This window comes from Cricetulus griseus, assembly GCF_003668045.3.
Source record: "Cricetulus griseus strain 17A/GY chromosome 1 unlocalized genomic scaffold, alternate assembly CriGri-PICRH-1.0 chr1_0, whole genome shotgun sequence".
In the NCBI taxonomy this organism is placed as follows: Eukaryota; Metazoa; Chordata; class Mammalia; order Rodentia; family Cricetidae; genus Cricetulus; species Cricetulus griseus.
Window position 1 is genome coordinate 227,734,322 of NW_023276806.1, and position 12,171 is coordinate 227,746,492.

Genomic DNA, 12,171 nt, shown 5'->3' on the forward strand with positions numbered 1-12,171 from the left:
TAGGATGAACCGAAGGGGAGAAGCCAGGGGTGGATATGATCATGTTCCATTTTATATGTATGAAATTCCAAGAACAAAGAAAAATTACATTAAAGCAGCATAAAATCCACAGTGTTGGTTGTGAGGACAAAATTATTTGATGCACTGAATTTCTTCTGTGGTAGAGACTGTAACCATCATCCTTGATAAAGAATTCTGCTTCAGTCTGACAAGAACACAGACTGATTCCACCAGTTTGTTGTGTGCTATTAGTACAGCACGATACTGCTTTGGTCCCTTATATTATTGTCTTTAATGGCTTTATTAGGCATCTCATACAGCTTTCAGGAGAATAAACTTGTATGGGGAACTTAGAACACACTCATAGCCTTACCCAGGGAGAATGCATTCCAGGACCTCCACTAAATGCATAATAAGTAAAAATCCCACATAGAATTTAATTATCTGTATATAAAATAGAAGTTTAGTTTATGGTTATTCAAAGTAAAAAAGTAACCTCACTAATTGTTAATAAAATAAGCACAATACTATAATTCATTGTAATTATGTTTTTTAACACAATGTCATGCTACAAAAGCTTAAGTTGGCCTTGAACATGTGATGACGCAAATTCTTGATCTGCCTGACTCTCTCTCAGGTTTAGGGACTACAATCATGTGCCACTGTGTATGACCAAAGTTACTTCAAACTTAAGAATTATTTATTTCTAGAATTTTCCATCCATTAATTTTCCTTCTTATCCACAGGTAACTGGATCATTTCTTTCAGGGAAATTGAAGCTCCATGTAAATGGAATTTCTTCATCCCAAATACTTGGTAAGGTCTAGGAAAAAGTTAATATAGTTACTTTTCCTCTTAATTCACTATATTTTAAATAATAAAATGATTACTTGCAACAGGACAGCAATCTATTCCATTAATAATAACAATCACCATGATAGGTCAGAACTACTCTAAGACAAAGCAGCCAATATATGAAGAGTTCTGTCTTTGTGATAACCCCTTGGAAAATAGTTCAAATGTCAACAAAACGACTATGAAGACATTTGGCTGAGAGTCTGGAAACTTTTAGCTGCTATCTGTGACCTCATACCATTTTTTTCCCTTTTAGGAGGACCAGTTCTCACCAGGTGGGTTTGCAACTTCTATTCCCATAGCTTTCTGGGAAAATACTAATTAAGTCTTACATTGTACTCCACCTGGCACAGAATAGGATTCTAAATTTAGATTTGTGACTTCCCAGTGAAATCACTTTTTTGGCACCTGAGACCATCAGTGTCATTGACGGATGTAGAGGTATAATTACCCATGAGAAAAAAAAAAAAAAAACTGTCTTATTGCCTGTCCCTGTCCCAGTGAGCAACCATGAAGATACTCTTCTTTGTTCTCAGGGAACTGTTGGTGAGTCTTTTGAAATTAATGAATCTGCAAGTGTCAGTTTCTATTTTGTGCTGGGAAAATCAACATTGCTCATTGCATAGAAGGGTTATAAGCAAGAAGCTTAAGAGGTAGCGACATAAGTGTATAGTACCCATGCTTAACAGAGATTAAATCTCACTTGATAGTGGAAATCCACAGCATCAAGAATTGATTCAGAGAGGGGGCCTCTTGAAGAATCAGAAGGTGTTTTGATTTTCCATGTAGACTCCAGAAATTTAGAACAGAAGAGAAAGGATAGCGCATGCACATACACACACACACACACACACACACACACACACACACACACACACACACAGAGAGAGAGAGAGAGAGAGAGAGAGAGAGAGAGAGAGAGAGACCGACAGACACATACTCACACACACATACACACAGAGAGAGACACAGACACAGACACAGACACAGACACACAGACACACACAGATACACACAGACACACAGACACACAGACACACAGACACACAGACACACAGACACACACACACACACACACACACACACACACACACACACACACGTTTCCACTGACTTCTAAGAAATTAGAGTGAAAGTAGTCACCACTCCTGGGTGGGACTGTGATCACCAAAACTGAACACTGCAGGCACAGTTATTTACCCCCCCCCAAAATATCTCAACAGATGAAAATATTTTTTCACACTGATAAAAATCTTAGGCTGTGTTTTCAGACAGCTTTTTAAGTGAAATCTCTCTACTATAAATTCACAAGTCATGCAGTTGTGATAAACAGAGATGAGTGTTTTTAATACTACTGTTTTTAATGCTAAATTTTTATTATTAAATTTTAATATTTACTTTTCCTATGTAAAACCAGTACAAATGCAATGCATTTGTATACTTGTCTAGAAATTTCTTTTCTAAAATTATTTGAAGCACTAGATAATAGAACTAATATTTTTGAATAAAATGCATGTGGAGTTGTAATAAATCTCAAAAGATAGCTGGAAAATATGAAAATGCTGGATGACTTGTTTGATGTTTGAAGGATAGTCAAATGATAAAACAATATTTAAACAGATGTTTATCTTTCATTTGTATTGTGTACAAGAGTGGGTTTTTTTTTTTGCTGAGATAACAATTTCACCTGTAGTTTGTTCATGCTGCCCTGAAACTCACTTTAGACCTGTTAGTCTAGAACTCATAAATTTCCAAATGATATGACGATTTATTCTAGACTCCAAGAAAGAAGTTGGTTGAATGAAAAAAAAGTCAAAGCAGCCTTTTCTTTATAGGATAGGATATTCTCTGACAACATTTAAAAGTTCCCTTTTTATTAGTTTATGATGGAGGTAGCTTTGCCATTTTCACATTTGATCAGCTCCCACAAACATACACCAGGAAAACTCCTGGAAGATTTCCTTTTGTGTGGTGTGGTGGTGTGTGTGTGTGTGTGCTGCTGTGTGTGTGTGTGTGTGTGTGTGTGTGTGTGTGTGTGCTGTGTGTGTGTGTGTGTGTGTGTGTGTGTGTGCTTGTGTGTGTGTGCTGCTGTGTGTGAGTCTGTGTGTGAGTGTGTGTGTGCTGATGTGTGTGTGTGTGAGTGTGTGTGTGCTGATGTGTGTGTGTGTGTGCTGCTGTGTGTGTGCTGCTGTGTGTGAGTGTGTGCTGGTGTGTGTGTGTGTGTGTGTGTGTGTGTGTGTGTGTGTGTGCTTTTATGTGTGTGTTTGTGTGTGTGTGCTGCTATGTGTGTGCTGCTGTGTGTGTGTGTGTGTGTGCTGTGTGTGTGTGTGTGTGCTGCTATGTGCGTGTGTGTGTGTGTGTGTGTGTGTGTGTGTGTGTGTGTGTGTGCTGGTGTACTCACCTGTGGATGGGAAGATCAGAGGTTAGTTTTGTATATCTTTCTCTGTCATTCTCTACCTTACATTTCTGAGACAAAGTCTCTCACTGAACTTGAAATTTTCTATTTTCAGCTCCACTGGCTGGCCAGTGGGTTCTGGTTATTGTCTCTGTCTCCATTTGCTCTTGCCCCCACCCAGGATTGGGGCTGTAGAGCATGTCACCATGCCTGACTTTTATGAGGATGTTAGAGAGCTGAACTGGGTCCCCTTGCTTGCCTACTGAGCCATCTCTCCACCCCATACTGCAAAGCTCTCTCCATATTTGCATGGAAATTGATGAGGCTATGGTTTTAAATGGTTAGATCTTAAGTGGTGGGGGTAGGACATTTATTTTCTAAAGAGCCTCTGATCTGTGTAAAATTTGTGGGAATGCATATGCACTACAATGTATGTGTTTATGAATGGAATATATATACATATATGTCACAACAAAGTATTAATCAAACAAAGCATATATTTCAAAAGTACTTATTTATTAATCATTATATCAGAAGGGTCTGTGTCCAAGGGGCAGAATAATGGATACTCAAACAGATTACATAAAGCTACTTTCTCACTGTTGTAACAAATCAGACAGGAGCCACTTAAGAAAGGAATATTGTTTTGGCTTATATGGAGAAGGATGTAGTCAACCTTGGCAGGGAAGCTGTGTTGGGGATGGCTCATAATGTTGTGTGTGTGTGGGGGGGGTAAGGCAAGTGGGTTCTATGATACTGACAGTCAGGAAGCAGGGACATAGTACTGGAATGCCTCAGGCTCAGTCTGGATCCCTACCCCACAGAATAGTGCCACTCATCATACGAGTGAGTCTTCCTTCTGCAGTTAAACCCCCATGGAAATAACCTGACAAAGACACAGAGGAGTGTCTTCCAGGTGATTCCAAAAGCAGTGAAGTCATCATTAAAAGTTAGCCATCACATTGATGGATATGTCTTGACTGTGTGGTTCAGAAGAACATTGCCATCTCTTTTGTCCCTAGTTTGAAATAAGACCCCATGTTGCATGAAATAATATGATAGAAGCGAGTAACACAGAGCCCCTTAATTTTCTCTCACAGCTTCCTTCCCCACTGGGGAGAATGACGATAGGATCATTGGGGGTTACACTTGTCAGAAGCATTCTGTCCCCTACCAAGTGTCACTGAATGCTGGATCTCACATATGTGGGGGATCTCTCATTACTGACGAATGGGTATTGTCTGCAGCTCACTGCTATCATCCGCAAGTAGCCACTATTCACATTCTTACTCTCTGAAATCACTTTCTCCTCTAGGCCTACCAATTTCAATTTGGGTAAAGACAGCATTATGTTTGCTAGATAAAATGTTCTGATCCCATGAGACTCTTTAGTCATCCCACGGTTTTATTAGCTATGATATTAATTTATCATGAGAGATGTTAACATGGGTGGACACCCTTGCTGTCTTCCTAAATTATGGTGCAAAGGAGATAGGAGAATGGTTGGTGATAGCTCCTTAGAAAACCTTCACAATGCAAATCAATATGAGCCCTAAGAAGTATATATAGCTCAATCAGAACAAAACTGCACACCAGGTTAACCAAGCACATCATACTTCCAATACCACTGCACAAAGAAAAATAATTTGATCTGCTCCCTATATTTATTTCTATCCCTCTGACTCTTGCCTTGGGGATTCCAACAAGTAGAAAGTTATCAGTCGATATTCAGCAATCTTCTTTTGACCTGGAGACATTTTGTAAGATATATTTGGTTTCCATTCCTAAACCTCCCAATTACAAGATGATGGTGGGCTGTGTGTCTCTGCTACCAGAGACACTTACTGGGGAATTCTGTAACCTATGCCAAGATTGGTGGTAGGGGCTTACTTCAGTGATGCAATGCTTAAGTGGAGAGTTATGGCTACACTCATGATTGATGGGGTTGGAGAAAGGAAGAGGTATTTATTTTGGATACTTAAACTTTTTTAATTGTTTCTTTTATTTTTGATGATATATACTTGCATAATTTTTACTTTCCTTTTGCTCACTTCACACCATCCTCCAATATACCCCTCCTTAGTTTCTTTCAAACTCATGGCCTCTTTTTTCATTAATTGTTGTTACGTGTGTGTGTGTGTGTGTGTGTGTGTGTGTGTGTGTGTGTGTGTGTGTGTGTAAACATGCTTTTACTCTATGATGTTACTTATATGTTTTCTATATGTATATTATATTGCTATAATGTTTTCAGGGTTGATCATTTGATTGTGATTAACCCATTGATGGGCTTGTTCCTTAGTTGCAGTTGCCTGTAGTTTTTTGTGTAGGGTTGAGTTCTCAGGGCCTTTCCCCAGTCAACCCTAGCATGTCTATTGGTGTCGTCCTTGTTTTGAGCTACACCTACAAAGTCCGACCAGCGTGACTGCCTAAACATGATCTGAACAAGGACACTAAAACTTTTAACCATTAAACCCAGCCAGCTACAGGTGTGTCTCGGAGAACACAACATTCATAAAATGGAAGGCGGTGAGTAGTTCATTGATGAGTAGTTTCATATCCGCCATCCTGATTATGATAAGTGGAATACTGATAATGACATCATGCTAATTAAGCTGAAGTCACCAGCTACCTTCAGCTCTCAAGTATCTACAGTCCCTCTGCCAAAGTCCTGTCCATCAGCTGGTTCTGGAAGTCTTGTGTCTGGCTGGGGTTTCTTGAAATCTGGAGGTAAGTGTCTCTGTAAGATACAATGTAATAAGTGTGAGTACTGGAAGTGAATAGCACCTTAATGACAGTAGGTAAAACATTCTCATTCAATGTCTGGTTCTCAGAGGGCAGCTTTGAACCTGCCATTTGAGAAATGCCAGCTGAAGTTAGAAATTTCCCCCCCAATGATCCTATCAAGACAGAAAAACATGAACTTAGAAAAGTGTCAAGGAGTTTGACTGCATTTTGATTACTGATGGGCTAAAAACTATAAATACAATAAATATCTAGAATAGAGCCCCTGAACTTGAGAGCAGTGCTGACTGATACTAGTGTCAGAGAAAGAGTAACTAATAAGTAAAACTATTGAAATCTTCTAAATTATAACTTGTTTTCACATTTTTATTTTTATGTTTTATTTATGCATGCTTTCTCCATCCCCCACACCACCCCCGTGTGTGTGTGTGTGTGTGTGTGTGCGTGTGTGTGTGTGTGTGTGTGTGTGTGTGTGTATGTGTTTGTGTGTGTACACATTCATGCCTGGTGCCCTAGAACCAGAAGAAGCTTTGAAAATGAAAGAGAATGCTCTTATGAAAAGTAATAGACAAAATAGGAAATAAATATTAAGTCAGTATGACTAATTGGATTTTCACCCTTAGCCTCTCAGATTCCCTCACTTCTTCAGTGTCTGGATGCTTCTGTCCTGTCTGACTCTGTTTGTCACAAGGCCTATTCACATCGAATCACTAACAACATGTTCTGTCTTGGCTTCCTGGAAGGTGGAAAGGACTCCTGCCAGGTGACTTTCTGGTTATCCATCTCTATCATGATGGTCTGCCTGCCTTGTTCACTATATTTCTCTTATGAAATGGAAAAAGGCAAATCTGTACCTGGGTCTCAGTCTGGGAGGTGAAGAAGGGCTTTGAGAAAACACAATGCTGGTTTTCTCTTTGTGACATGATGATGAATATTCTGGGTAAAGGACCCAAGAGCTGATGCTGTGCAAACTGTAAACCCAAGCAGCCTTCTTGTATTGTGGGGTTGAGTCCCTGTGAAGGAGACAGAGCTTGTGAGTTACATTAGACAGTAATCTCTGCAGTCCTCACTCTTTTCTGTACCCTCCCATACAATGACTGCAGAAGGAAGGGGACACAAAAACCAACAAAGCAATACAGACTGAATGGAGTTGTAAGGATAGTCAGTGCTTTGTGGAGGATCATCGGCCTGCAAAACATATCTTAAGAACATGAAAGAACATCTTGAATCCCATTATTACTCAAGGTATAACCAATCTAAATATCTCATCTTTGTTGCTCAGTATGATTCTATCGGCCCTGTGGTCTGAGATGGACAACTCCAGGGTGTTGTTTCCTGGGGTGACAGCTGTGCTTCAGAAGGGAAACCTGGTGTCTATGCCAAGCTCTGCAACTACTTGAACTGGATTCATCAGACCGTTGCTGAAAACTAAGTGCCTTTATTGGTTCAGGAATCACTCTCTGTTGACCTTTCTTCTATCTCTACAATCTATATGGAAATAAAAACATTTTTCTCTGCTCTAAATCTTTTCAGTCTTGATGCTAAAGTGAGAGGTTGGACAAAGTTGAGCAGTTAAAGCAAATTTAGATGTTACTCAGTCATTTAATGCAACCTACTCAGACAATTTCATTGTCACCTGCTGTATTCCAGACTGACTGAGACAGTGATGCTGAAATAGGGTTGCCTTTAATAAAATTACTCTTAATATATCAGATTAGCCATGGAACAAAATTCTGTTACAATACACATTAGGTCACAGTATATATAGTTTATCATGTGCTTATGACTTTCCACAAAGTACAGACAATTAAAATCGGTTGCTAAAACTCATTTCTATTGTTACTAGGAAAAACACAGTAAGTCCAGGCTGTTCTTACCTCCAGTGTGATATAATGTTTACTTTATCTTTCATCTTCAAACCAGCCAATGTTTTGTGGAGATACTAGAAACCAAAACTCAGTATTTGGAAATGTTTGGACAAGATTCTTGTGTTTTCCAGTTTTACCTTCTCTCAGGTTGCAGTTGTCTGTATTCAGTTGTTCCTGCACACCGGTGCCCTCTGGAGAAAAGCTGGAACCCATTTACACAGCCATCTCTGCAAGCCCAGCCTAGAACAAAGATATACGCTCAGGGCAGTGAAATACCACACCAGGTAAGTCTGCTGGTGCAATATTAGAGGGCAAAGCATTTTTGAGGTATAGTGGAGTCGTCTAGACTTTCCATCCTTGCTGGGATGCACCATTCTCTTTGATTTGGTTCCTTGACAGCTCTTCTCCAAAATGTCATTTTTCCCATGGATCACCATGAAAAAGGTTATAGAAGAGGCTCAATGCTATATTCCTAGGGATATCTGGCACAAGACAAAGGAAAAGATATAATGGCACCTGAGGAAAAACGCCTTGAATGACTGGGTCGGGTTGAAAGTAGAAAAGCAAACCTCTACAATAAGGTGTGGCAAGCATACTAATGTAATCAGCTCAGATTACTATGACAAAATTTCCATAGACTGGAGGTCCTCGGCAACACAGAGTTATATTTCATATTTATGCATGCTGTTAAGTCCTAGATGGAGGTATCCATAAGTATAATTTCTAAGGAAGGCTGGCTTTCTGGTTTCCTCTGTATCTGTTTCCTTTTGATCTTGATGAGAAAAGTGAATCCATTTTGATGATGACAATTTTCCAGCTTTGCCTGTGGGTGATTTATCTGAAGACATCACTGTACAACAATCCTGTGCTTTGGTTTTTCTTGCCCTTGGCTCCTTAGATAGAGCTGTCCTTATTGTTGGCTGCACATCACAGGGGATGTTATGAAAGAGTGGGAGTAACTGCTGAGCAGTCGAGAGATGTTAAAGGAGCTGTATTCAGACAATGGGGAATTCACTGTTGTGCTTGATCTCATCTGTTCTGTAGGCCAAAGCTTACATCTTACAGATACTTTCACATGAGTTGCAAATCTACACTGCATGAAAAAAATAAAACCAAAACTTCAGATTATCAACAAAAGGATTCAGTTTTCATAGGTTTAAATCAATAAACACTTATGTAAAATGTTTTCACAAAAAACACCCAGATACTCAAAGAAAACACTTATTGTAAAATTTGTTTAGTTCTGTCAGAAAACTATAAAGAAAATGAGTGTAGATTCCAATAGACAGTAGGTAAGTATCCTGAATACACACACATAAATACGTCAGATTCTAATGGATAACAAACACCAGGGGAGGTAAATGCTCTTCTGACCTCCATGGGCACCCATATGTATGTGAATTTACACAAAGACATATGCATACACCTACTGGATGCATATACATACTGAAATGATAATTCTAATAATTAATTATCAATAATAATAATATACACATTCTTTCAGTGTTTTCACCTTTCATCGTTTGTTTAAACTCTTATTTGCTTTTCTATTATGGGATCTTGGTTAATATAACTTTCTGAGAAGAATCAAATCATCTAATTACTTAACATAATTCCATATCTTCAAGTTACTAAAAATCTTTAAATCATAGAGGATTTTATTTGTGAATATACATTCTGTGTATATGTGTATATTCATCAAATGTATCTATTTTAGCAATTTTGAACCCTTCATGAAACATCTAAGGCATTAAATAAATGTAGGTGGTCATCCAGATATTTTGTTTTTCAGATTCTACTGTTTATTAAATCTTAAAATAAAAACCTACATGCAAAATCATAAGTGACTGTTTTATTTCCATTTTGCCCTGCGTTTTTGCTTTATGTTATATAAATTGTTTCAAACCTCTGAGGTAAACACAGATATAATTTACAACTTCCATTTGCCAGTTTCCTGTCATTAAGCCTATCAACAAGAGTCTGTCTCTGGAACTCAAGATGCAGCATCTCCCGTCTGTTACACCCATCATCGAGATGACTACACAGTAGCCCCCTTTCCTCTCTAGTCATCATCCCAACCTTACCCCTACTGATGCCAAATGCCTGCCGTGGCCTATTTTTGGAGTCACAGACTGCCAATAGATTTCAAATAGAGGTCACACAGAAGCAGGGGGAGGAAATCCTTGAAAGAAAGTGATTTCGTGGCTACCTTTGTCGTAGCCTCTGCTGCCCTGGGTCATCCTAAGGATCCATATCCAGGCATGGGCCATCTCTATACCCACACATACTCCCGCCCCCACAATAGTGGTCTGAATCTTAGGGATTTCGATACTTGCTGGTCTCCAAATTGATCACCTATCATGGGCAGGCCATCATCAAAGCTGTCTGTGACGAGATGAGGAAGGCACTCCGGCCTGTGTCTGGTGGAATCTTGATTTCTGGCTCAGCCAAAAGAACAATTGTTATTATCGCTACCAGGCGTTTGATTAGCAACGTTCACTAGAACCAACATCCGCTAGAATTCTCCTGTTTCCTAGAAACTCTTCACTGAGCCTCGGGGCACTGAGCAGGGAATCCGGGTCCTCAAACTCATCATAACCCAACCTTTCAACCTGTCTGGATTGCTGGGTTCACGTGGTAAGTGCACTGCACTAATATCTAATCATCTAAAGAGTTCCCTAATGGGGTTTTCTGTCACATCAGAGGCAGGTTCCCCAAGCAAGCAGTGTGGAGGGTGGCGGTTTGGGAAGATGGCTCCAGTTGATAGTGGGTTCCGGAGCTGCTTCATGGAGCACGCGGAAAAATGAGATAGTCACTTGTGGGTGCCAAATATATACTGCCATTGCTACAGCCACAAATTGTTGATGATGATACATTCCTTCCAAGCCGTGCTTTCATCAGCCCAGCTGACCGGTGTGGGGACGTAGGCTCTCCTCCACCAGAACGCCTTCCTCAGCCAGAAAGTCCGCTAGGGAGATGCTCTTCCCTTCTCCGTCTCTTTTGATGAAGCCATCATGCTATGCAGGTATTTTTAAGGTAATCTCTTTAAATAAGAGCCTCTACCACGTGAAGTATATTGATCTAGCATTGCTACATGTTTTTGTAATTAAGCCAACACTATTACAGAATGTATTCATTTAAGTTTGCCTAAGTTATACGAACTTTGACAAGCACTTTTTAAATTTCCAATTACAGGTGGGTTTTTTTTTTTTTTTGCTTTTTTTTTTTTTTAACCTTTAAGTCACTTAGGGCTATTTAAAGCCTGTATGAATAACATTATTGATTTTGTGTTTTATCAAGATTCCTGATATGTTTTCCAGGCTTGTAACTACTTAGAAAATCAATTCTTTCTTTAGGAGATTTTCTACTTTTTTACACATATAGGTATTTCCCTGCATGTGTGCCTATGCATGATCTGTGTGTCTGATGCCCTCGGGGTTTAACAAGGCATTGATATCATCTGGGAACCAAACCCGGGTCCTCTGCAAGAGCAGAAAGCACTCTTAACTGCCAAGCCATCTTTTTAGGCTCAAGAAATTAAGTTTCAACATAGTGTTCATCAAAACAACCTTTCATGCGAAGTCTTCTAAACAATCAATTTATAAACAACTATAATTTCTGCAGGGTTCTTCTACATATCTACAACCAGATATAGGCAGAACTGGTGTCTTAAATTTATTAAACTTTTATTTTTATTTATTAAAATGTTGTGCAAAGATTTAGGGAGCTTAGGGTACACGGGTCTCCACACAAAAGTGAGCAATGCGTGTTCTGTTCTGCGCGATATATAGACTACATGTGAACCTTCAAAGTACAAAACGGCCACATTAAGTTTTCTTGACAGTCTGATTTTGGAAACCTTGTTTATAAAATATTTTAAACCTGATCTACATCTATGTGCCTTGACTAAGCAACCCCTTTGTCACTGTCCATAAGAACAGGAAATACAGTTTCAAGTAAGGGAGTCCCTCTCTGCATTCGCTAACACTGTTGCCTGCGCTTGTATGCAGGCCGTCGTAGTTACTTTTCTGATACTGTGAAAAAAAAAAAAAACCCTAACACAAACAGCTTAAGGGAGAGTGGGAGAGTGATATAGTCCTTCCTGGTAGAGAAGGAATATAAGCACCAGGAGGTAGATCTCTCTGCATCAACAGTCTGGAAGCAGAGAGAGAAGAGGAAGTAGAGTCAGGCAATAAAAACCCCAGGTTGGAGAAACCCACAGAAACAGCTGACCTGAACAAGGGAGAGCTCTTGGTCCCCAGACTGATAGCTGAGAAACCAGCATGGGACTGATCCAGACCCCATGAACGT

General features: G+C 39.5%; 1 pseudogene; it reads left to right on the top strand.

The window, feature by feature from the left end:
- The first annotated feature begins 294 nt into the window (after positions 1–294).
- LOC100752043 lies at positions 295–7,424 on the top strand (annotated as a pseudogene).
- The last annotated feature ends 4,747 nt before the right edge of the window (positions 7,425–12,171 follow it).